Source organism: Sceloporus occidentalis, unplaced genomic scaffold, assembly GCF_023333645.1.
Source record: "Sceloporus occidentalis isolate IW3139 unplaced genomic scaffold, rSceOcc1.0.p SCAF_2, whole genome shotgun sequence".
Classification (NCBI taxonomy): domain Eukaryota; kingdom Metazoa; phylum Chordata; class Lepidosauria; order Squamata; family Phrynosomatidae; genus Sceloporus; species Sceloporus occidentalis.
Genome location: NW_028316982.1, coordinates 53137841 through 53162500, shown reverse-complemented (window position 1 = coordinate 53162500; position 24660 = coordinate 53137841). Strand labels below are relative to the sequence as shown.

At 40.0% G+C, this 24660-nt stretch overlaps 1 long non-coding RNA gene across 1 annotated transcript in view; it reads left to right on the top strand.

Moving 5' to 3' along the window:
• LOC149318301 (uncharacterized) overlaps positions 1-23784 on the top strand; it is a 35407-nt gene extending 11623 nt beyond the window's left edge. The window contains exons 2-3 of the long non-coding RNA XR_016279808.1: positions 2002-2156; positions 23627-23784. This is a non-coding gene — a long non-coding RNA (uncharacterized LOC149318301). The remainder of the gene's footprint in view (positions 1-2001; positions 2157-23626) is intronic.
• The last annotated feature ends 876 nt before the right edge of the window (positions 23785-24660 follow it).

The window sequence follows — 24660 nt, the reverse complement described above, 5'->3', positions numbered from 1 at the left end:
TATTTTTTAATTCTTTTTTAATTCTTTGGCAGCAAAAGGCCTACCTTCTATTTTGCACAGATCATAAACACATAATCATTGCATCCTGCTTTAATTGACACCTAAGCACATTATACATTCTAAATAATAATACCATTATAATTTATTATAGCATTCTAACTTTAGTGTTAAGTTGTATATCTTTACACTTTAGGATCTTGTCTAGTTCTTTCCTGGTTGCCTTTCCCATTCCTAGTCTTCTTCTTTCTTGACTACAGCCATTGTTCTTATCAATGTTTGATCCAAAGTAGGGGAACTCTTTAATTGTTTTGATTTCCTCACTATCTAGGTTGAATTTATGTAGATTCTCTGTGATCATTATTTTTGTTCATTTATGTTCAGTATTAAGCCATCCTATGCACTTTTTTCTTTGATCTTCCTTAGTAATTGTTCCAAGTCTTTGATGTTTTCCACCAGTAGTATGGCATTACAGTATTACAGAAGCTGGTGGTGTAATGGTTAAATGCCTGTACTGCAGCCACTCACTCACAAACTGTAAGGTTGCGAGTTCAATCCCAGCCAAGGGGCTCAAGCTCGACTTAGGCTTGCATCCTTCTGAGGTTGAGTACCCAGATTGTTGGAGGTAATTAGCTTACACTTGTCAACCGCTTAGGGAGTGCTTAAGTGCACTGATAAGTGGTATAGCAATGTACTTGCTATTGCTATATGGGAGCTATCCAAGATGTTGCTTTCTAGCTGCAAAATCAGCACCTTGGATAATTCTTATAAAGATGGGAATAGCTCCTTAGCCTTTATTTCTCACCCTCAATGGAACCAGTGGACATACCTGGCCCTAAAGATCCGGAGCAGAGGTTTTCAAAGCTTTCCCAGCTCTAGACTGAAAGAGAGGAAACCTCACTAAGGCAATATGGTCTCTCTGTGTTTGAAGTGATATTTTGGGAATTTTCTGACTCCCCTCAGGGCTCTTTCCCCCTGTGCAGTCATCCCTCAAGTCTGGCTGAAACAAAAAGGTCTTGACCTGCCTATGAAAGAGTAGCAAGAAAGGTGTCAGTCTAACCTCTGTAGAAACGTAGATCTAGAACAGGGCAGCAACCACTATAAAAGCCTTCTCCTGTGTTCCTACCAGATACACCTTTCAGGGTGGTAGGACCAGACCTCCCCCCAGAATCTGAAGACATGGGCAAGGGCATATAAGGAGATAAGGTCCTTTGGATAACTTTGATCTGGGCCTTATAGTGCTTCATAAGTAATAACCAACATGTTGAGTTGTGCACAGAAACAAAGTGGCAACCAGTGGAACTATTACAAGTGGTGTACTCCCTGTAGCCAACCCCAGTTAACAGTTTGACTGCAACTGTTTGGATCATATGAGGATTCTGAACACTCTTCAAAGGCAGCCTCATGTAGAGTGTGTCATAATGATCAAAATGGGATGTAACTAAAGCATGTGTCACCTGGGATTTCCTTGGGGATGGACAGGGGGAGCAGGATTTCCCTCCCACATTTTTGCTCTCAGCCCCCTAAGGAGCCTTTGGCAGCCTCATGGCCAGTAGCATAAAGCCACAGAGCTGAAAAAGAGCATCTCTGTGTATACAGCTTTAATTGTGGAGGTCAGAGGCTATACAGCTTTGATTGTGGATAGAGTCAGTGGCATGACCAGGCTTTTCTTTTCTTCACGTGTTCAGCATCTTCACAATTTCTGAAATGGATATCATTGTTCTACATTAGAAAACTGTCTTACGTTGATTTCTTTCAGATGCAAGCATAATTAACTTTCTCTGAATTGGTTTTGATATCTTTAGGATTATAATGTACACATTTTTTATCAATGAGCTATCTGGCTCACAAGTCTTTTGCCATTATGTTGCCCTTTTTGACATCCTTCTTGCTACTGTCCTTTGCTACTTTCTTTTGCAAGTGTACTTAAGGTTGCATGTTTCAGATGTCCAAAGCTAGTAAACTTTTAACAATATCTCTTTGTTTTTTTCTTTGGTGCTTCAGTGGTTTTAAACGAGAAGCTGTAAGCAAAGAGATCCACATTGTGTTGGTCCACTCTGCCTATCTGCATAGAAATGGATGACAATGACACAGATACCAGGGGAAATCTACAGGCATGTGTAATAGACAGAAACCATCTTTATAAGGAGTGGGAAACTGTGAGTAGGATTTGCTCACTAAATGGATAACACTGTCCAAATGGAATAGATGCAGTTGTTTTAACAGAAAAAATGGTGCTATTTTCAAACGTTATTAAGGGAATGAATCCATAATGCAATATAATGTCTAAACCAGCATACATGTTAACTCTCTGATCAATATTTCTGATTTCAAATGCATTGTAGTCTGTCTTGCCTTTTTTCTTTCCTTCTTTCCACACTAAAGGCCTATTATTCTCAGGCGTTCATCCCAAGAATGACGTGAAAAGGGTTCCTTCCACATAATAATTTGAAACACTGAGTCATATTTATTAGGCCTCTGTGTGATTAGGCCACTAATGAAATAATTTTCTGTAAATTTTCCTTGGTTGGGCAGAATGGTGTCTCCACTCCTCCCGGTACTAGAGAAAAGAATAGCCTCCAGGATTGGGCATCTTGGAAAACTCATTTAAACTTTGGACAAAAATTTGTTACAGATTAATTCATCTGTTGGCAAGAGAGACTCCAGTCTGTCTCTGCTCTTACCTCTTTTCCATCCCTTCACTCTTACTTTTCCTGTTGTTGCCTCCTTTTCCTCCTTATATAATATAACCATCTCCATCCCCTCTAGCCTTCCCTCCCCTTCCTTTTCCTCCATCCACAGGAGGTTCCCTTGTGGATGGGAACAAAGTGGGAGCCCATATTAACCAATTGGTGGCAACAAACCTATGCCTATATTAATGCAGCTGCATACATGCATCACTATTGACTAATATAAAGTGGGACAATCCATGAGATCTCCAATCTGTGGAAGGCTAGGCCACCGGTATGGTGGGCCCACTGTATTTGATTATTGTTTCAGATGGTTGAACTTTGCAATTTGAACAAGGCTCTATGGTTAAAAGTTTGTCAAATAAAGCCCTGGTATTAAGCCTTTGTTGTAGTGGTTTGAGTGTTGCACTAGGACTCAGGGAAACCAGAGCTGTGGAAACCCACTGGGCAATTTAAGCTCTCTCAGCCTCAGAGAAAGGCAATAGCAAGCCCCTCTGAATAAATCTTGCTCTGTGAATATGTAAATATTAGGGTTGCCATAACTTAGAAATGACTTGAAGGCACAAAACAACAACAGTTAGGAGTCAGTTACCACCTTGATCCTTTTGCCCCTGAAGGATAGTATACAATTTAGACTGTACTGTAACATATACACAAATTGATTATAGCATTTTTGCTTCAGACTAATAGTGTGATGTTTTCTTTGCAGAGAAAGCCCCTGACATGGTGTGTTTGAACTGAAATGATAACAAGACACTCCAAAGAATGGGATTTATTTATTTTATTTAGGTATTTATATCCTGCCCTTCAGCCCTAATGGCTCTCAGGGCGGCTTACAATTATTATTTTTAATCAGACAGTTCCCGGCCTCAGGCTTACAATCTAAAAGACACAAAACAAAAGGAGAAGGGAATGGTGGAGGGAAAGGGGATGAGGTCCAGTGGTTCTTCTCTCCCTCTGAGGCCTGGACCAAGGCAGATGGATTGGAGGGAGGGCTCTTCCTTCTTCCAGACTAGTTCTGATGGAGCTGGACCTGCCTGGTGAACTCCCTCTCAGGCCGGCAGATGGCAGTTATGGAGGGCGGAGTCTCCTTCCTCTCAGGCCGGTGGATGGCAGTTATGGAGGGCGGAGTCTCCTTATGGCTCTCTTATGATTAAAGAAAATATGATGTCAACTTCAAACTTATTTGGATCTCACCAGTGGTGAAAATTTTCAACTCTTTTTTTTTTTTTTAATGTGAAACTTTACCAAATTTCCTTCTAGGGATGCTTTGCATGCTATGGGCTGGCATAATTCTAAAATCTGTATGACTTTCCATGTAATTTTAGGAATAGCTAATGACATTTAGTCACAAATATCACCTCTGTTTGTAGCTCATATGCTGCAATATTAAGCACAATATTTTGGGAGGAAGTCACATTGGGTTCAATGGAGCTAGTTTCTGAGTAAACAAGCACCAGATAGCACTGCAAGAAACCAAATGGTGAAAGCCTATTGAAAAAATTATGTCATAACAGTGATGGTAGTTGTGTTTTTTTGCTACAGAATCCCAAGTAAAGATGCCAGCCACAGATGCTGGTGAAACATCAGGAGAAACTCTCCTAGAACATGGCCACATAGCCCGAAAACCCCACAAAAAACTATTGTTGAAAGGTTTTGTATATCTGTGTGCGTGCACATGACAGAGAGTCTGAGTTTGTATTTCTGCTGGAACTGAGTTGTGTTTTTCAAATGAAAATGCATTTTTGGATGATGTTCCACAAAACTGCATCAATTTTTCAAAAGTACTTCATATTTCCAACAAAATTATATATTCAGGCAGTTGTTGGCATCAAAACTTTAGTCACGTATGGTCATATTTATGGATTCTGGTATCATGTATTGCCTGAATTCAGTATTGAACTTCAGAACTTGGAAAAATCACTTCTTTTGGACTACACCTCCCAGAATCCTCTAGCCTACATGGCCAATGTTAGTGCTGGGTGGTAATGGTCTGTGAAGTGTCATTTTTAAAAAGCAACTTTTCTAGACTCTGCTTGACTTAAGCCTGCCTCCATCTCATTTCCCAATAGGCTGTTTTTGAAGTCACTTGGTAGCTCTTGTAATAAGCAAATGGTGGAGGTTTGTTATTGTGTTATCTTTCATGTTAAACAGTTTTGTATTGATCCAGTACTCATTATGACTGGTAGGGTTTTTTATTTTGGTGGGGAGAGTGCTTGGTGAGCTTATCAAAGTTGGATCATCCTCTGCACACAATAATACACATGACAGTAATGGAGTAGCTGTAAGAATACAGTGAACTTTGCAACGAAGACATGTTGGGTCAAATCTGCAATCAGTGTTGATGTTGACTGGGAAGCCTGAAGTATCATTTTCTAGAAATTCCTTCTTGGGTAGTTAGGAATGGTTGTACTACAGGGCTGCTTATGGAGCTTAGGATGTTACTTTGGAGTTGTTGTTTTCTATATGCCTTCAAACCATTTCCAACTTATGTTGACCCTAAGAAGACCCTATCACAGGGTTTTCTTTGAAATATTTGTTCAGTGGAGTTTGCCCTTGCCTTCCTCTGTGCCTGAGTGAATGTGACTTTCACAAGGTCACCCCATAGACAGAGAGGGGATTTCAACCCTGATATCCCAGAGTCCTAGTACAGAATTCAAGCCACTGCACCTTTAAAAAAGGGTCCAATGGGAAGGAACATGGCTGACTAGACATCCTTTCAGACTATGCATTAACATTCTTTCCTGAGGGAAGAAGAGCTATCTCAGTCTCTAGTCTGTTTGTTGTACTTGTGTACCTTCAGGTTGATTTGGATTTATGGCAACCTTATCCTAGGTTTTTCTTGGCAAGATTCATTCATAGATTTGCCATTGCCTCCCTCAGGCTGAGAGAATATGACTTGCCCAATGCCACCCAATGGGTTTCTTTGGCTGAGCAGGGATTTGAACCGTGGTCTCCAGAGTCCTAGTCCAACACTGAAATCACTACACTGCATTGTTTCTTCCCTCCTCTGTGTGGCATGCAAGACAAAACATTCCCAGATCTACCTTTGTCTGGTGCCACAAATGTTCATAGAGAGTAAGTCCCATTAATGCCTTTCTCTTGGTGAGGCTTACTTCCAAGTAAACATGCCTTAGAATAGGCTGTAAATCTGCCATTATCTTTGTTCTGTGATCCCTTCCTTTGATGGAAAGCAGAGCAGCAAAAGAGGGAATTCATTTCTTAGAAGGTCACACACTAGATACTTTCTGCCTCCAAAGACAAAAGCTAGTCCCAACAAGAAATGGAGGAAGATGCAATGAAGGAAAGAAATGTGATTAGTCTCTTGGCATAAATGCTTAAAATAGCTTGTATGTTTTTGATATTTGGGAGCGGCCAGTTTGTCAGCTTGCTGAGTGTCTTTCTTACCCACCTCTTGTCAGAAGAAGAGAATAAATGGAGAGAAGAGAGAGAGAGAGAGAGAGAGAGAGAGAGAGAGAGAGAAAGAAAGAAGGGCCTTTGCATAGCTTGAGCCTTTGTGCAGTGCATTCAGACTGATTTGTACCCTTTGTAGTCTTAATTATTTGTGAGAGTGGGATAACAGGAGTACCGAGCTCACCCATTATTTCCAGCATAAAAAAAGGCACACAGAAGCCGCTGATCATTTTTGAATTAGCAAACATGATACTAAAAAAGGGGGAGGGGGGTTGTGTGTGTGTGAGAGAGAGAGCATAAAAAAATTCATTAATACCATCAGGGATTAGGAGGCTGATTAAAGTGTAGCTGTTAGCGTATGCAAATGAGCGATAGGCATTTATCGGCGCCTGTGCAAGCTGTCTTGGAGCTGTAAAGCCCACGTATGTTTTTCAGCTGATTAAAACAGTTTTAACTTCTGGAGGATTTTTTTTTTGAGGGAATAAAAAAATAAAAAATAAAAAGCCACCACCATCTATCCTTTTCCTTTTGGCTAAATTCCTCTAAGTGCACTCCAACCATTTCCACTTGAATGCGCTCTCTTTCACTCTGAGAAGGCGGAAAAGAATACAAACCAAGTGTGTGTGGTGGCTTTTTTTTTGGGGGGGGGGGGGGGCTCTTCAAGAACTTGCTGGATGAGCCAGTCTGGTGGCCTGGTAGCTGCTTAGTATTCCAATAAAATAAAACCCAGGCATGTGAAGAAGAGCAGCACTGTGCTTTGAGCCATAGGGGAGAAGAAATGCTACAGAAGCTTGACAGCAGCCAGGCTAGGAGCTGTGATAATGAGCAATCCCTGATTGTTCAGCACTCAGCAGGTCTAGGAACAGAAGTGTGGCACATATGGGTGGCAGTTGCAATGCATGCATAAGAAGGGCCATAGCTCAGCAGTGGAGCATATGCTTTGCTTGCAGAAGGTCCCAGGCTCAGTTCCTGATATCTCCAGTTCATGTTAGGAAAGGCTCTTGTTTGAAACTTTAGAGAACTGATGCCAGTCTGCGTAGACTATATAGGCCAAAAGGGCTGACTTTGGATAAGGCAGCTTTCTGTACACCGTGCATAAGCAAAAGTGTTTTACTGGTGCTTCCCACATTAAACATGCAGGCAACAGTCCAGTGTGGTTAAGCATTCTTAACTCTGCATTGGGTTGTGGTTATAAAATGAGAAGGACGAGGACATAACCCTGGAAAATAAAATGATGTCATGTGACAACATTGGCAATGACTCCCTGACACAGGTTATTTAAGGCTCTGTATCTGTTCTTCAGGTTTTATGTGTTTGTTGTGGAAAATAATGGTGTAAATGGGGGAAACACAACTGTCATGAACAGTGTGAAGAGGCTACAAATGTCTCAGTACCTTGACACTAGAATACTTCAGATGTGAATCTACTGATCCCTGCTTGCTCTTGTTCTATCAGCCTTGCTTCTTCCCAAGCTTACCTGATCCTCTTCCTCTGATTCTGCATATCAAACCTTGACTAAAACATTGTGATTTAGTTTTAACCCTTCCTTTTCACCCTTCTTGTATGCTGACTCTTTGAGTCTCTTTGAAATGTTCTGGTTTTTAAGGTAGAAATGAAGGCATGGCTAAGAGTGAAGGAAAACCCACTTAAAATGCAGAAATCCATCAAATGCTGGGTGTCTACTTCAAAAAGCATACAATTTATTTATTACCTTTTTATACCATTATTAACCAATGTGATGGTGATGTATATGCCCTCTGTCCATGTTATCCTTAAAATAATTATGTGTGGTAGGTTGGGCTAAGATGATATTTGTTAATAGTCACCCAGTCACATTTGATCAGACATAGTGTGGTTGGCTCAGCTCTGGCACTGTGCAAAAACATCTCTGCTTTAAAAAAAAAGCTCTGTTATTTGAGAATTAATCAAAAATCACAAACTGAACCCATGGTTTGTTGTCAGTTTATGAATCAGGTTTGTTTATAGCTTCTTATGATGTTGAAAACCAAAACTGTAGCTTGGCACTGACTTGTTTGACTGGTTGCCACCCTGAAATAGGAATTGAGAAAAGAATGGGGCGGGGGAGAGAAACTAAAAATAAAATGGGAATGATGTATGTTTCTCTGCTGCACTATTTGTGGCTTAAACAACAAATCATGGTTAGCACAAACCATGGCTTGTCATGGCATGTGAACTTGCCTTATAAGTTTAATGGTTGAATGGAATCTGAACATAAAATTGGCTCCTCTAAGGACAATATTCTAACAAATATCCTATACTGATTTTACAGTCAAACATATTATCAAGCTGTGCATGTGATTTTACAGGCAAGTATATTGCCAATCTGTGCATGTGAGTTTTTAGTATGTTTCAGAATTTTGTAACCATTTGCCAAGTGATGGGGCAGATTCCACCAATACGTGTGGTTGTTGTTGGCCTTCAAGTAATTTCTGACTTATGGTGACCCTATGGTAAACCTATCACAGGGTTTCTTACAAATATTTATTCAGAGAGGTTTGTCATTGAGTTCCTCTTAGGCCAGGAGAGCAAGACTTTTCCAAGGTTACCCAGTGGGTTTCCATGGATGAAAAAGGATTCAAACCCTGGCCTCCCAGAAACTACCTTGTTCACAACCAGCAGTGATAATATCAATGCAATTACTCACATCACTAGAATACCCAACTCTTAATTTCCAAATAACTATTTAAGCTCATCAGACTGCTGAACACTACAAAATCTTTAAGGCTTGGGTGTGAATCATGTATCCCTAAAGTTTCAGTTAGACTAAAGCTCCCAGCATTTCTCCCTATTGCCTTTGATGGGTAAGGCTATTGTGAATTGTAGTCCAACAAGACTGGGCCAGAGCTCCCTCCAAATTTCTCACTCCTCCTGTAAAGTTTAGCACTTGTGTCCTGTCCATGGTTCTGATGTTTGCCTGCTATCCAGACCTAAGTAGAGGCACTCTCCAAGGTTGTATGCTATCACAGAATAGTAGCTCCTTCATAGCTTTGGATTTAAATAGGGCACCATCCATAATTATTTCTTTCCCCTCAGGACTGGAAATTGCAGTATACAACTTCCAGAATTTAGCTACTTTTTTTTTTTTGCATAGTACCAAGCTTGATGTGATGTTATCAGTTTCATAGGTTTAAACCAAATAGGTGCTCACATCATATAAAAGAGGTAAAAAAGATGAGGCCCAGCTCCATGTGCAGTAGGGTATGTACCTTGAGGAGTGTATTTCCATTCCCTGAGAGGTTTTCTTTTGGCTTCTAGGATTGGAGCTCAGTTGAAGACAAAAGCATTTAGTTGTTGGCAGGTGATCTGTTGGTTGAAGAAGGACTGCACTCCTCATGAGTTTTTGCACAACCAACACTTTTGTTTTTAACAATTTGAAAACAATCCCCATTTCTACACATTTCAGACAGCTCTGTGTTTCTGCACATATCATTATTGGCACTATATCCAGTTTGAACCTTAGAGAATAAACATAAATGTTCTTTACACAAACAGAGAGACACAAACATATGTTATAGACTGAATAATACCTCCAAATCAAAATCTTCCAGCATTTGTAAACTACGTATATATGGTGCCAAGAGTTGCACTGTTTCAATGAAATTCCTAAGGTCCTCACACATGCACATTTGCACATGTGTGTATAATCACCCACACAGCTTTTGGGATAGAGAGGTGTTAACCCTGTCCCCATACTAATAATATTGGGCAAGACTAATATGTGTGTGTGTGTTTTGTGGGTGTGGAATAATGCTTCTTTCAGGAATACTGAAGGAGGGCGGAGGTTAATTTCCCATCCCAGTGATTTGGATCGGGATCCAGTGGAAGGAGTTGGCTTCCATTTGAATGAGGAGGTGAACCAAATCCATATTTCAGCTCATACTTTAAAGCAGTTATCCAAAGTGTTGAAGCCTAAACCCAAGACAGGCTCAGCGCTCCACACAGGTCTTTTAAAACTAGCCTAAACCTTAGAGGAACTTAATTACCCCACTGAACTGGGGATCACTGCCTGCATTTCTGTTTCTATGCCATTATAGTGGCATGGAAGCTGTGTTCCTGGTTGCTTTTAGCACAATGGGGCAAGGAGGGGGCTGAACCCAAATCAGCATAGTTGTTTTTGTGCTATTAGTTACATTGGACTAGAGATCCTGAATAGCTGAGGGAGAGGAAAATCAGAGGCAGTAAGGAGGAATATGCTTAAATAGAGAACAAGTCATCTGTGCAAGGGTATGGTGAGGAAATTCAGATGGATTGATTGAGGCAGAAAACTGAAAAGAAGGTAGGCAGTGTAAATAGATTATAGTTGTGATCAGGTCAAAACTGTGTTGGCCTTATAACACAATAACACATTAACTTCTAGGGATGGAAAGGTTATTCAAAAGTATTTGGAAAAATGCTTTATGAGTGTCAACAAACCCTGATAAGAAGAGCTGTGGACTGATGAGAATCTTCACAGTTCAAGACCTATTCTGTGCAAAATTTGCATATGGTTGTTTTGTGCACAAAAGAGCATTTTTTGTTCAAGAAACAGTGTTGTCTGCACAGAAAATAACATCTCTACACAGAAATATTATTTTGTGTGCAGAAAAAGATGTTTCAAGAGTAGAAAATGCCGGTTTTGTTCAAATCACCCATGTGTGAATTTTGTGCAGAATAAGTTGCAAATTGCAAATGACTGTGTGGTTTTCAAACACTTTATTGCAGAGGGAAGAAAATCATAAAATTACTCATCAATTTATTGAAGAAAAAAAATAGTGAAGAATTATATCCCTAGAACCAGCCCCGAGTTTGACAGGCTACAGAGCATAAGAATATTATTGAAAAGTCAGTGGGCATAATGGAGACTGAAACATAGCAACTGCCGATATTGTAGACCACATAAGACCAATAAGGATTATTTTAGTATCAGTTAATTGAGGTGAAACAATAACTAAAAAGAGTTTTAAATCATTTAGATAAACATAGTACCACAGGGACAAATCAAGACATCTTCCCTTAAAGATAATGATTCCACTGCAGCATAGAAGAGTTATTTAAGTGTGCAAAAATAATAAGCGAAGGAGAATGTGTTGATATAATTTATCTATACTTTTCTTCAAGAATCCTTTGACAGATTCCCTCCCAAGAGGCTATTAAAGGAAACTAAGTAGTCATGGTGTGAGAGGGAAAGTGCTGCCATGGATTAGAAACTAGCTCAGTGTAAGAATAAATGGTTGATTTTCAACATGCCAAATATTTAACAGTGGGACGTCCCTGGGATTTAGAGTAGCACCAATGCACTTTAGCATATTTTTAATGAACTAGAGTAGAATATAAGCAGGCAAAAACATAGATGTATGCTACACCTATTTAATATTTAGGGAGAAGATTTCTCTCCTCCAACATGGAAAGCTTTTTCAGCATGGTGGTTAGTGAGTCAGGTTCAGGTCGAGGAGACCCAGGTTCAAATCTCCACTCAGCCTCACATCTTACTGGGTGATTGAATCTCTCAGCCTCAGGTATCTCTCAGGGTTGTTGCAAGGACACCCCCCCCCCCCCATGTGTGTTTATGTGTAGGGGAAAGGAAAATACAATCTATCTTGAGCTTTTTGGAGGAAATGAGGGATATAACTGTACATAATTTTAATGCTGAAATGTGAAATATAGAAGCCCAATTACTTGCCACTTTTAAGAAGTAGCAAGCAGGTAGATGGTGCTCCCACCTTATGCTGAGGATCTAGTCCCGATTGTGCTGATATAATAAAATGGAAAGATAGGTTGGAAATACAGTGTTTTGTCTTTTCTTTCTCTTAAAAGCCGATTAGTACATGGCAATAATGATTAGATGAGCCAGCAAGACTCCAGATGAAACATCACAAAAATTGGGTCAGTCCTGTGTTCTTGGTTTTTTTTTTTTTTGAAAAAACAAAGTTTGGGAAAGGTACTTAAAATGGTGTTACTAAATATTCTGAAGCTGAAGGAATTCAAGGATGCTTTTAGTGAGAAAGCATCCAGTTATTCCCTCAACACTACTGTCAGCTGCAGAAGGAATACTAATTCTCATTCAGTATCTTATAGCTGGATAGCTAATTCCCCTTTCCCCAGATTAAAACATAGAAAAAGTGTATGGATGTTTGGGGTACAATGGAATGCCACTATTACATATTCCCTCCTGACTGTCCCCCTAGCCAGCATGGCTACTGGAAGTGGAACTCCAAAACAGTAAAATCTAAACCATACTGGAGAGAGCCAGCATGCTGTAGAGGTTTGAGTGTTGGACTACAACTCTGGAGAATGCAAATTAAAAAGTAATTTTAAATACTTTTACCCAATGAAGAGGGAGCCAGCATACTGCAGTAGTTTGAGTGGTGGATTATGACCAGAGAGCTGGGTTCAATTCCTTGCTTGAGCATAAAAAAACTCACTGGGCAACCTTGGGCAAGTCACTCTCTCTCAGCCTCAGAGGATGGCCATGGCAAGCCCCCTCTGAAGAACCATGCCAAGAAAAACACTACGATAGGTTTGCCTTAGGATTGCCATAAGTAAAAAATGACTTGGAGGCACACAACAACAACAACAACAACAAGGCCCTATTATGTTTACATATGGAAGGGGTAAATGAGAAGAGCATACCAATAATACTTAGCTGGATGATAAATGATCCACAGGAATTAACAGTATGACAGTGTTAAAAAATCAAGAGGCTGCAACATTGAAAAGAGGGCAGAAGATAAAGTAGCATCTGTGATGGAGTGCATTTTTTTCATTACTTCAGGACTCAGAAGCCAAAATGTAAAAGTAGTCCCAGACCTGTTGAACTAAAGGGATTTGTGCAAGTGATGACCCACCATTCAACAATGGATTCAATTCATAGCATCTATTCTAATTGAGGCTTCCCATAGATTTTCAGCCAGCCAGTGCTTATTCAGCACCTTGAGTAACTACTGATGCACACAGAAGAGGTGACAAAGGCTATGACAATGGTGGAGAATGATAAAATTGTCCAAATTAACAATGCTTAAGAGAATGTAAATTGGCAAAAGACAAAACCCTGTGGGGATAATAAAATGACATATAAGAGCTGAGAAGCAGAAGGAATACCCAGTTACACCAAAGTAAACAATGAAGCCATGTAGAGAGGGTAAGCACCAATAATAACTGACACCACAGATACATTTAGCGATTGGGTACCAGAAAATGGCATTCAGACTAGAAATTTCAATGCTATAATGTACTTGCTTGCTGAGGTCAATGTTAATTGAGATTTAGTTCATTGTGCTTGCTACTGCAGGGCTGAGAAATGAGAGCATTGTGCTAGAGAATATTTAGCAAAAGCAGTACACTTGCTTTAAAATAAAGAGGACAGCAATCAGGACATGCATCATTACCACAGCGTATCATACTCTCAATACTGGAGCTTCCTCTTTTGAAGGCTTCTGGCATAGCTTGCTGGCAGGGCTGGAGTGGGTTAGTGAGGAAGCTGTCATCATGTTATTTCTCTCATGTCTTTGATTGTGCCAGTAAGTGGGAGCCAGACTGGATGGATGCTCTGTTTTTTTCTTCCACAGCCTGATGATGGGCTACATGAACAGACACTCTGCAAGTGATCAGGAAGGATCAAAGACAGGAGGCATTTCTGCAGGGAACTGGAACTTCAAATCTGGAGATTCCTTTCATTAAGAGTGGGCAATTATTGGGTCTCCAAGTGTTCTTGGATTGCAACTGCCATTAACTCCAGCCAGCAGAGGAAATGATGAGGGATGATGGGATCTGCAGTTTAACTTTTAGAGGGGCTCATGTTGTCCATACCAGCTTTAATATAATTTTGCTTATTTCCATTTTAGGGTTGTGTGGGTTTTGAAAATCCCTTTTTGTTTCGTAATTGCAACATACATGGGTCATTAATCTCCTTGTAGCAATGGCTGTCTTACCCAAATTTCTATATTCTCCTCACCTCACCTTGCTTACAATTTTACAAAAATAGGTTGCATCTGTCTTTTAAAAATTTTCTATTAGGAACAGAGCTGAGGCACAAGGGTAGTAACTTCCAAGAGTAAAGGAAATGTGAATTTGGAAAATATCTGGCCATGAGTATTTATAGCAGGGAAGCTGTATGGAGGCCAAGTGAAGGAAGTATGGAGATAGGGACCCTCAAATGGAGGAGGAGACTACATACTGTTTTTTTATATGATGTTGGTGAAACACCCGCCTCTTCCCACAGACAAAGCACCTGAGTTAATAAACACTTTTTGTAACAAATGAACAGCTCTGCAGTGAATGTCTATGAAACCATGCTCAGAGGACTTTAACACAGTATTTCCCAATGTGACACTTGCCAGATGGGTTGCAAGATAGCTCCCATTCCTACTATTGCCATGGGTGGAGGTCCTGATTCCATACATCTAGAGGATTCCACCTATCTAGAGGGTGCCAGGTAGGGAAATATTGGTTTGACACAGGCTCTGTGGGAAATGAGGAATATTTTTAAATCTGGAATACTAGCTGGGCCTGGAGGGTTCTTTGTTGCACTAGCCATATGGAGCAACCTATTTGGATTTGCCACCTGCTGCTGTCTAAGCCTTGATGTCATTATTTCACCTCATCCTCAACTACATAGCAGAAAGAAACTCTGCTAGAACATGGCCACATATCCCGAAAAACCCACAAAAAACTATTTTTGTTCTCTTTTTGCAATTAGGACTGATATGAGTGATAGAATCATAGAGAAGAAACATTCACTCATTTACAAGTTTTACTGCATGAGCTCTACTCTTGCAGCAATTGCATCAGTAAAAAAAAGGAGGGGGAACGTACCATGCACAGAGTCTCAATATTGTACATCTTCAGAACTGGTTGACTAGGACTGATGTCACCATGTACTCTCTTCATGAGTCTGCTTTAACACTCCTCCCACCTTATGCCCTAACCAGAATGCCTTCTGGTATTTTAATTTTAACACACACAGTTCTGGAGCTCTGCTATGCAGTGTAAGTAAAATAAATAAATAAAAAAGAATAAATAAAAGAAATGGGAAAATAAAAATAAAATAAAATAGGGCAATTGGGCTGCTTGGGAATAGTGATAGAGAAGGGGGCAAAGGGAGAGGAGAAACAGTGTCACCATATGACTGCTGATAACACAACTGCCCCTGAGCAATGTTTCACACCTGGAGGCTTGTGCTATTGAGAATTCAATGACAGGCTTCTCCATCAATGAAAAGGGACAAGCCGATTGTGTTTGGGGGATGTGGCAGTTATAGGTTGGAGGCATTGGCATGTGACAATTATTGCCAAAGCCATTTTCTTCCAGGTATAATTGTGGTTTAAAAGCTGCATGTAGTAATTTCCTTAGTGCAATCTTCTGTTGAGGTAGGAAATCACTACTACAGCATCCTAAGAGATGACAATCCAGATCCTAATTAAAGACCTCAAATGAAGGTCTTCCAGGGCTATCTGCTCTGCTGTAAAATGTCTTGTATCAACAGAAAGGCCATCCCAATATTTAGTCAAAATATCTTTTCTTGTAATTTGAACCTGTCAGTTCAAATTGTAATTTGAATCTGTTCATCCCTCTGGAGTAATAGAATACAAATTCGTCCAATGAGAAGTGACAACCTTTCAAATATTTGAAGACAGCTAACTTAATAACATGTTTCAACTCGTGGGTTTCTGTCTTTGCACTGCAGTGCCCAGAACTGGGCACAATATCTCAGCTGAATTTCTCAAGGTCTGGAGGCTGTAGTTCTGTTGATACAGCCTAGTGGTAGCTTTTTTGGCCACTTTGCTAGAATCTTTTCACTGCTGTCTTGCCAGGTATCATTCACACTGTATTATTTGTGCAGCTCATTTTCTTTATGCAAATACAGAATTCTGCACTAATATTTCCCTGAAATTCATTTTGTTAGTTTTGTCCCAGTTCTTCACCTTATAACTTTCATTTGGAAAATGTCCCTGTATTCTAAGGTATCATCCCCTGCCCCCCACCCCTAGTGTGGTGCCATCACAAATTTGATGTACACCCCTCTGCTCTTTCATCTCAGTCATTTCTAAAGACAGTGAACAGCACTTAGTTCTAGATAGAATCCTGCTGCATTCTACTTATTGGTAGCATCACTCTGTGCTCCTAAAGAATCTAATCAGAAAGAGGTAAAGGTAAGACAATAATTTATGGGACTTTGCTTCATGCCACACTAGACATAAAAGCAGTAGTTGTATTTGGTATTTTCATATTTATCTTGCTTTATATCTGAACAGAGTGGACATAAAAACAAGCAAGCAAGCAAGCAAGCAAACAAACAAACAAACAATCTTCACTGCTTTAAATCTTGTATGGCCTTTATTCATAAAAGCAATTGAACTGCAACTACAATGTATTCAGTGGGGGCCATCCATGATGCAGTTTACTTGGGTGGGCTAGTTCCTAATTTTTGTGCTTGGATCCTTTTGGGGATATGTTCTACCTGAGTCTTTTGTGAGGGTCTTAAAACTGAAATATTTTCTAACTTTTGATCATCTTTAAAACAGGTCATGGCTATCATGCTCAGCTGATACAACATAAGCCTACTGGGAAGTTCTGTTAGATGTATCAACAAACCCTCCATTCTAATTTTCAATTTTTCAATTTATTTATAGTATTTATACCCCACTCTTCAGCCAAAAGGCTATCAAATGGTTTTCAAATGGCTATGCATAGTTTGTGATGTAATGTAGCCAGACCTTTTGGGGTTTTATACTTGGGATGAGCTGGACCCTTAATACCTCAAACCAATATTCAGGACTAGTTTCCTGTGGATTTGAGACTTTCTTAATAATCACATATGCAATCATTGAATATTTCCCTCCTTTCTGTATTTTATTTGCTCATCATATAGTACTTGTTTGGCTATATATCTTTCAAGAGTCACTGAGATCAACAGAAACGTATGTTGCAGTTGGATTTGGCTTCTGTACACTTTATGTATCTGAGCAGCACTGGCTTTACCATTGGGCAGAGGGTAGCAGGTGCCTCAGCCAACAAATGCAGGAGATGGTAGCTGGCCATCCAGTTTTTCTTGAGATCTCATGCCTTTCCTGTTTCTTGGCAGATAGAGCTATACATGCTATATGGCTTGTCCTGCACTCTCCAAATTAAACTGCTGCCTTCAGGTGGTGCAGAGGACATTGTGTCATAAAGTTTGACTGGATTCCTGTCAGCTTCCATCCATAAAAGGCCCCAGCTTGACCTTTGCCTTTGGTAGCAAAATGTCTTCTGTTACCATCTACAGTTAACAAGATAAATTTAAAGAAAAATAATAAATATGCAGAATAGAAAAACTACAACTATAAAGGCTATAGTTTTTGCCCCAATTAATGTGATACTTGGACAGATATGGACTTATCACTTAATGTACATTCCTTCCAAAAGGAACTCACCCTCAGATCTGTTAACCAGTTTTGAAAATCAATAATCAATGAGTGTCTAATTTGTCGTCCTGACATGTTTGTGGATTTCATCCAGATGAATCAATTGATGTCAGAACCAGGTCTCAGATATCAGGGTGGGAGGAATTCTGCAGCCATATACATTTTGACCTCTGTTGTGAAAACATTTGATGAGGTTAAGCCTCAAATCTCAGTGATCGAAGAAGCAATGTCTGCCCTGACATATCTGATTGGCTCACTGAATACATTATTTCTGAAGATGACTATCTATCTGAAGGCCATATTTATGGTCAAGGGACTGCCAGTGGAAGGAGAAAATATAGCAAACAATGCGGGAAGGGATCTGTGAAGGGTACAAAACAGTGGAAGAACCCCCCTAGATACTCTCCCCTTGTAAGGAGGTCTCCCTCTCCCTTAATCTACACAGCTGCAGCTTGTGCAGGAGTCTTGCACTCTGCTAATTGAAGTGCAGCTGGATCAAGGCTTTGTCAGTGCAAAGTGCAGCTTCCCTTTATGAGGCACCATCTCAAATGCACCTAGTTTTGATTCCAGGACTTGATAAAAATGCAGTGAAAAGAGGCAAAAAGAAATATTATCAAGGTATGGCGTAGAGGTACAACACTTCCTTTAATTGCTTCTGGAACTCTTCACCTGGGCCTTATCAATAGGGACTAATTCTCCAAGAAAGGAGAACACAGGAAACTCTTGATTGAGAAAATGCACTTGATTCATTTCCCACAAGAGATAATTGGGCTGTTTTTTCCTTTATATTAAGATTGATAATAGCAATTGAGTAAAGCTCAGGCTTCCACTTAGCCATCTTCTCCATCTTTCAGCTTAGAGAAGGACCGATAACAAGCAGTATGCCTGAGGCCATACTGTCTGTGCTTGTAAAATGTGGAGATTTTTGAAAACGGCAACAGCTGAGCTCCCCACTTGTTGATTATTTCATTGTTGTAGCATGGCATCTTTATTGTTCCCATGGATCTATTATTCAGGATGACAGGCAGACAAGCAGAAAAGGCATCAATGAACAAAAGTGGATGGATGACCTAATAATAATAACATTAATTGCCTATTAAAATTTGCATTATATTATTGTTATGTGCTACAGTGATGAAAGCAGTCTACGATTTTTAGAAATGGGTCAAAGTTTCAGTGAGAATGATGGAAAGTGCCTATAGCTCTACATTTTACAAAAGGCTACAGTAATATTTTAATCAATTGGGTCAAACATGTTTTTGCATTTAAATATTGAAAACAAATGATGGAGGGGCACCAATTGTGGTAAAGGAAGGAAGGTACCTCAAGGTTTTAAATGCGTTATGTTTCATACTGGGACCAAATGCAATTTTTCTTCAGAGGAACTTTCAAGCATAACCCACTTCAGTCTTAGTCTCCACACTCCATTGCAAATTAATTCCAAAGTTTGGCATCCAGGGCTTGGAGAAGCTTTTGGACTTCAACTCAGAACATCTCAGGGGAGATTCTGAGAGTGTGTATCCAAATAAATTAACAAGTACTGTAAATAAATAGGTAAATAAATAAGGCTGAAAATACTCCGTGTAATTCCCATAGTTGACTTGGAGGGCATGAACTCCTAAGTCACCTATCACTAAGCAATTTCTGCACTATGATTCTCCAGAATGAAAAACCTGGGGTATTTCAAGGCCAGCACCAAGACCATCTCTGCAAGTTTAGCCATGAAATGTGCTGAACCAGAAAACACAGACGTCTTGCTCATCCACTGGCAACCATGCTTGGGAGTTATGTTTTCGGATAACAGGCGTCTCACCTCCTCGTATCCTTAAACTAGGTTGGCACCTGGCTATAATCAAGTATGCAATGTTGGCTCACTTCTTTCATCCAGGTATATTCCTGTTATACAAAGTAGGCTACTATATTGGTCAAGAATTGTATTGTGAATGAGCTTTGCTATTTATACTTGGCCCAATATTTATATTCCTCAGAAATGTGAGACAAACAAAGGATGGGAAAAGAAACTAAGATGGGACTGTGTCCATAATTGCTTGTGAGCTAATTGTGGGACAGAACAATAGCTATTAATTGTCTAGTGTGAAGTCTCTTTGGAGAATACCACCCTTTTCCATCTCTATATCTTGTGCTCTCCACCAGTCTTCTAACAAGAGTTACAAGTTATACTGTAAGTTCTGGGACCATCTTTTAGATTTCAGCCCAGCCATTACTTCCAGTCACAACCTGCCTTCAGAGAGGGGAGCAGATATGCAGAAACTTCCAGGAGAATAACTGTGTTAATCTGTTGCAGAAAAGCAATAAAGAGTATGGTGGCACCAGAAAGACTAAGGAAATTATTGCACTAGTGTACATAACGTTCTGATCACATCCCAGAAATGCTCTGTAAACTAATGATATGGGAAAAGGTGTTGGCACATTTGACTCATAATAGCGCAATGTTAATGTGATCACAACAAATGCTATCACAAACCCTTTGCTGTTCTAGTTGTAATGGTGGTCAGGTAATTTGTAACATGCCCCTTTTTTGTGCATGGATAATGTTGCTGTGAGGTTTCTAGTACTGAAACCCCCTTTCCCCCATGTTGGCATTTGTAGGAACGCCACAAAATGTCTTGGTCACGAGCATGCATTTTTTCTTGTTAACATAAAAAATTAAAACAATGGGAAAAAATAAAGTTACTTGTGTCACCCTCCTTGTGTCATCACCAGAAGAAGAGTAGAGTTTAGGGATGTTCTAAGATGGGAGGGGAGGGGATAGTCCCAACCAATCAGAACACAAGGATGGATTGAGACCAGTAGGATTATCACACACACAGCACCTAGAATGGCCCAAAAGTGATCATGTCAGCTATGAACGGAATTTTCCTGTTTTTGACCAGGAATGGGAGAAGGCCGGACTGGGTGTGGGATGAGTACTGAATGAGAACAGGGCTGTGTGATAACATTTGTTCCATTCAGATTACATCACATGTGATGTAAGGAAAACGCTGTGTGATAATCTCCTAAACCAAGTTTTATTTGACATAAGCTTTTGTGGACTGTAGCTCACTTCACATGCAGACAGTGATGCCTCAACAGGTTTGGAGAGGTGATAAGGTGGAAGATCTAATCAAGGAGTGAGAGGAAATCGAATACAAGCAAGAAAAAAACAGTAGTGAACCTTATCTTAATGGTGACCATCAACAAATGTAGTTGGATGATCACACAGATACATTTTATAAAGGAGCTGGTAAAATATGTACAGACCTTGCCCTATTCTGATCTCAAAAGGTAAGCACTGTATACCTTCTGGGTGGTGCTTGTGGGTGGGGGGTTATAGTTAGTGGTGTCAAAAAGAATAGAAATGCCAAAAGTACAGATAACAACAGTGAGCTAAACAGTGGCCATTAACAAATAGTAGTGGGTTGGAGATACAGTATATATCCTTGCATTGAGGAGCTGATTATTACATGTAGCAAGACAGAAGTGAGTAATCCCACTCAAACCCACCAATCCCAATAAGATTGGCAGAAAGCCAAAGGCGACACTAGTGTCTATCTGTAGAATACTGGTTCTTAAACTATGGTCCTAGAGGTGTTTTGAAATTCAGCTCTCAAAAGATCCAGCCAGTTTGACCAGCAGTCTGGGAGCTGAAGTCCAAAACTACATGTACACTGGTGGACAGTGAACCTGTCAACGGAAAAGTGAAATCAGCTTCTTGCCAAGTCTCCAGACAGTTGGGGTTGCTGACTTTGGAAGAGCATGAAGGTGGAACTTTCTGCAATGCAACATAAGCTTGTAAAATGTGGGCTAGACAAGGTAACTGTTACATTGCTTGACCGGCCAAACCCAAAGGGTGCTCAAGAATGGCTCTTTTTATTCCTGGAGAAAAGTGACCGGGGGGGGGGGGGGGTCCCACAGGGTTCTGTCTTGGGCCCAGTGCTATTCAACATCTTTATCAATGACCTAGATGACAGAATTGGGGGAATACTTATCAAATTTGCAGATGACACCAAATTAGGAGGAGTAGCTAACACCCCAGAGGACAGGATCAAGATTCAAAATGACCTGAATAGACTAGAAAGCTGGGCCAAAGCTAACAAAATGAAATTCAACACAGAGAAATGTAAGGTACTGCACTTAGGGTGGAAAAACGAAATGCACAGATATAGGATGAGGGATAGCTGGTTGAATGAAACTACATGTGAAAGGGATCTAGGAGTCCAAGTATACCACAAGTTGAACCTCGGTCAACAGTGAGACGCAGCCAATGCAATTTTAGATTGCATCAATAAAAGTATAGTGTCTAGATCAAGGGAAGTCATAGTGCCACTCTATTCTGCTTTGGTCAGGCCCCACCTGGAATATTGTGCCCAGTTCTGGGAACAAGAATTCAAAAAGGATGTTGAGAAACTGGGGCATGTCCAAAGGAGGGTGACTAAAATGGTGAAGGGCCTGGAATCCATGCCCTATGAGGAATGACTTTTGGAGCTGGGGATGTTTAGCCTGGAGAAGTGAAGGTTAAGAGGTGATATGATAGCCCTGTTTAAATATGTGAAGGGATGTCATGTTGAGGAGGGAGGGAGCAAGTTTGTTTTCTTCTGCTCCAGAGACTAGAACACGGAACAATGGATGCAAGCTGCAGGAAAAGAGATTCCGCCTCAACAATAGGAGGAACTTTCTGACAGTAAGGGCTGTTCGACAGTGGAACACACTCCCTCAGACTGTAGTGGAGTCTTCTTCCCTGGAGGTCTTTAAACAGACGGGGATGCTTTGATTGACAGTTCCTGCATGGCAGGGGGTTGGACTGGATGGCCCTTGTGGTCTCTTCCAACTTTACGATTCTATAATTGCCTAATTCTTATTGGATAATCCCAAATTGATATATAATCAATAAATCAATTACTGAATGGCAAGTCAACACATATTGAAGAGGTCTGTACTTGAGACTAGAGGATCCAAGTCATTCTCCTTTGAATTTGTTAGTGATCATATTCAAAAATAATATGTGCAGTATACATTGTAACTCCATAGTAAACATGATTCCTTTCATATTAAAACAAAATATTTTAAGTTTGCTAATACTGAATGCAATTTCATAGTCCAGTGGGATTTTGAATGACTCTCTTCCTACTGATATTCTCATTTTATTACAGAGAAAGCTCAAAACAGCATAAAAATAATTCCCAGAGTTTTCCCATCCAGGCAACTTGCAATTCCACATCTCTATATCTTGAATAATAGAAACCATCTTATTTAGGACTAAAGTTTCATCATTGCATAGGATAGAAAGTAGATCTGTCAAGTTTGTTAAACAGCTTAATTTATGATAATTAACTTTATCTGGATTTATTTTATTAGAATAGTTGTCAATATTTTTCCAGTAAGTGAAGTTCAAATTTTCAGATTGTGAGAAAGAGAGGAATGGTTTCCAATATTAATTGCCAGAGTCTTGTTGGGGCCTTATGTCTTCATAAGTGAACGCATGTATGTGGGAATTAGATTTGTACAATAGCATAATGTCTGTATCTAGAAGAAGGCTGCTGCTAGATTACTGTGTAACACAGCTGGAAAAGTGCCTGATGTGCACTGTGCACTGATGTGCACTGAACACCAATATGCATCACACAATGATATGCATCACACATCAATGTGCATTGCACACCAGTGAACATTGGGCTCTCTTGTCAGTGTCCTGGATGGGAAGTTGCCTGGATGGGAAAACTCTGGGAATTATTTTTATGCTGTTTTGAGCTTTCTCTGTAATAAAATGAGAATATCAGTAGGAAGAGAGTCATTCAAAATCCCACTGGACTATGCAATGGTTTGAGAATTGCACTGGTAGACCAGGGTTTGAATCCTGGCTTGGACACAGAGACCCACTGGATGATTTTGGGCAAGTCACACTCTCTCAGCCCTAGAGAATGGCAATGGAAAACCCCTCTGAAGAAACTTGCCAAGAAAACAACATGGTAGGTTCGCCATAGAGTTGACATAAGTGGGAAAGGTCTTGAAGGCACAAACAAACTACAAAGAGGTTTATTAAGTGTCTCAGCTACGCAGCTGGGTACATGGAAGGTTATGCAACATAAGAGGTCATGCAGGATTCTGGTAATAGTTTTTGTTTTGCAGAAGCAAATGAAGTCTTGAAAGTCACTGAGTGTTTGGAAGTTGAGAGGGGAGGAATACCGTATTTTGGAAAGGAGGCATACAATGAAGAGAACAACCTACTTCAATTTTAAACCTTTCCATCATCCTGACAAAGAGTCCCCAACACATTAATATCATTTTTCAACCTTAATAAATATGCTGACTTGCATTCAGCAAATGCTTTTTTTCTGTTTTTAAAAAAATATTAAGTGGCATACACAGAATAAAATGTTAATGTAGGACCAAAAATAGCACATGCTCATTTCTGTGTTCTGTGCCTACTTATTCTTGACTACCATAAAAAAGGAAATGATTTTGGTTTTGTAAATATAATTTTCAAAAACAGAACTGCCTTCCTTGATCCAGTTGTCTTTCCAAATGTAGCTAGTCACAAAGACGCTCTGGGAAAACAGAATGGTGAGAGCTGCCCTTCTATTTGTTGAATTGCATAATGTCAGAAAATATGGTATTTCACTTACAGTATGTGTCAATGGTGATCAGCTAGAGTATAGAGCAATCATGCTTTGATTATGTAATCTATGATAACACCTTTTAATGCACCAGCTATCTTATTCTCTTCTCACCGGCCTTTACCCTTTTTATGCACACACAACCATACGAACAAATGTCATGATGTTAATATACAGAAGTTGACGGTGCTGTTCATATACACACAGGGTTTCAATACTACTAGCAGCTGATCCTTTCTTAGGAGCTCTTGGTATGTAAATGCCACTTCCATCTGATTAGATTTTCTCAAGCAATGTTGTAAAATGGGAATGCATGAATGAATCTCTAGTGTTACATTTCAATGTCTCTAGTGTTATATTGAATAGCACAAAACTGTATTTCAGTTTTTGCATTGCTCTTCCTTCTACTTTTGTTTGTTTGCTCGGTCTACAGATGGAACTAGGGAGACAAGGAAGTTGTATGTCACTTGATCAATTCCCTTTAAGGGCAAACATTGATCCTTAAAGGGCAAACAAGACCTGGGGGGTGGGGAGGTCAAGTTGCAG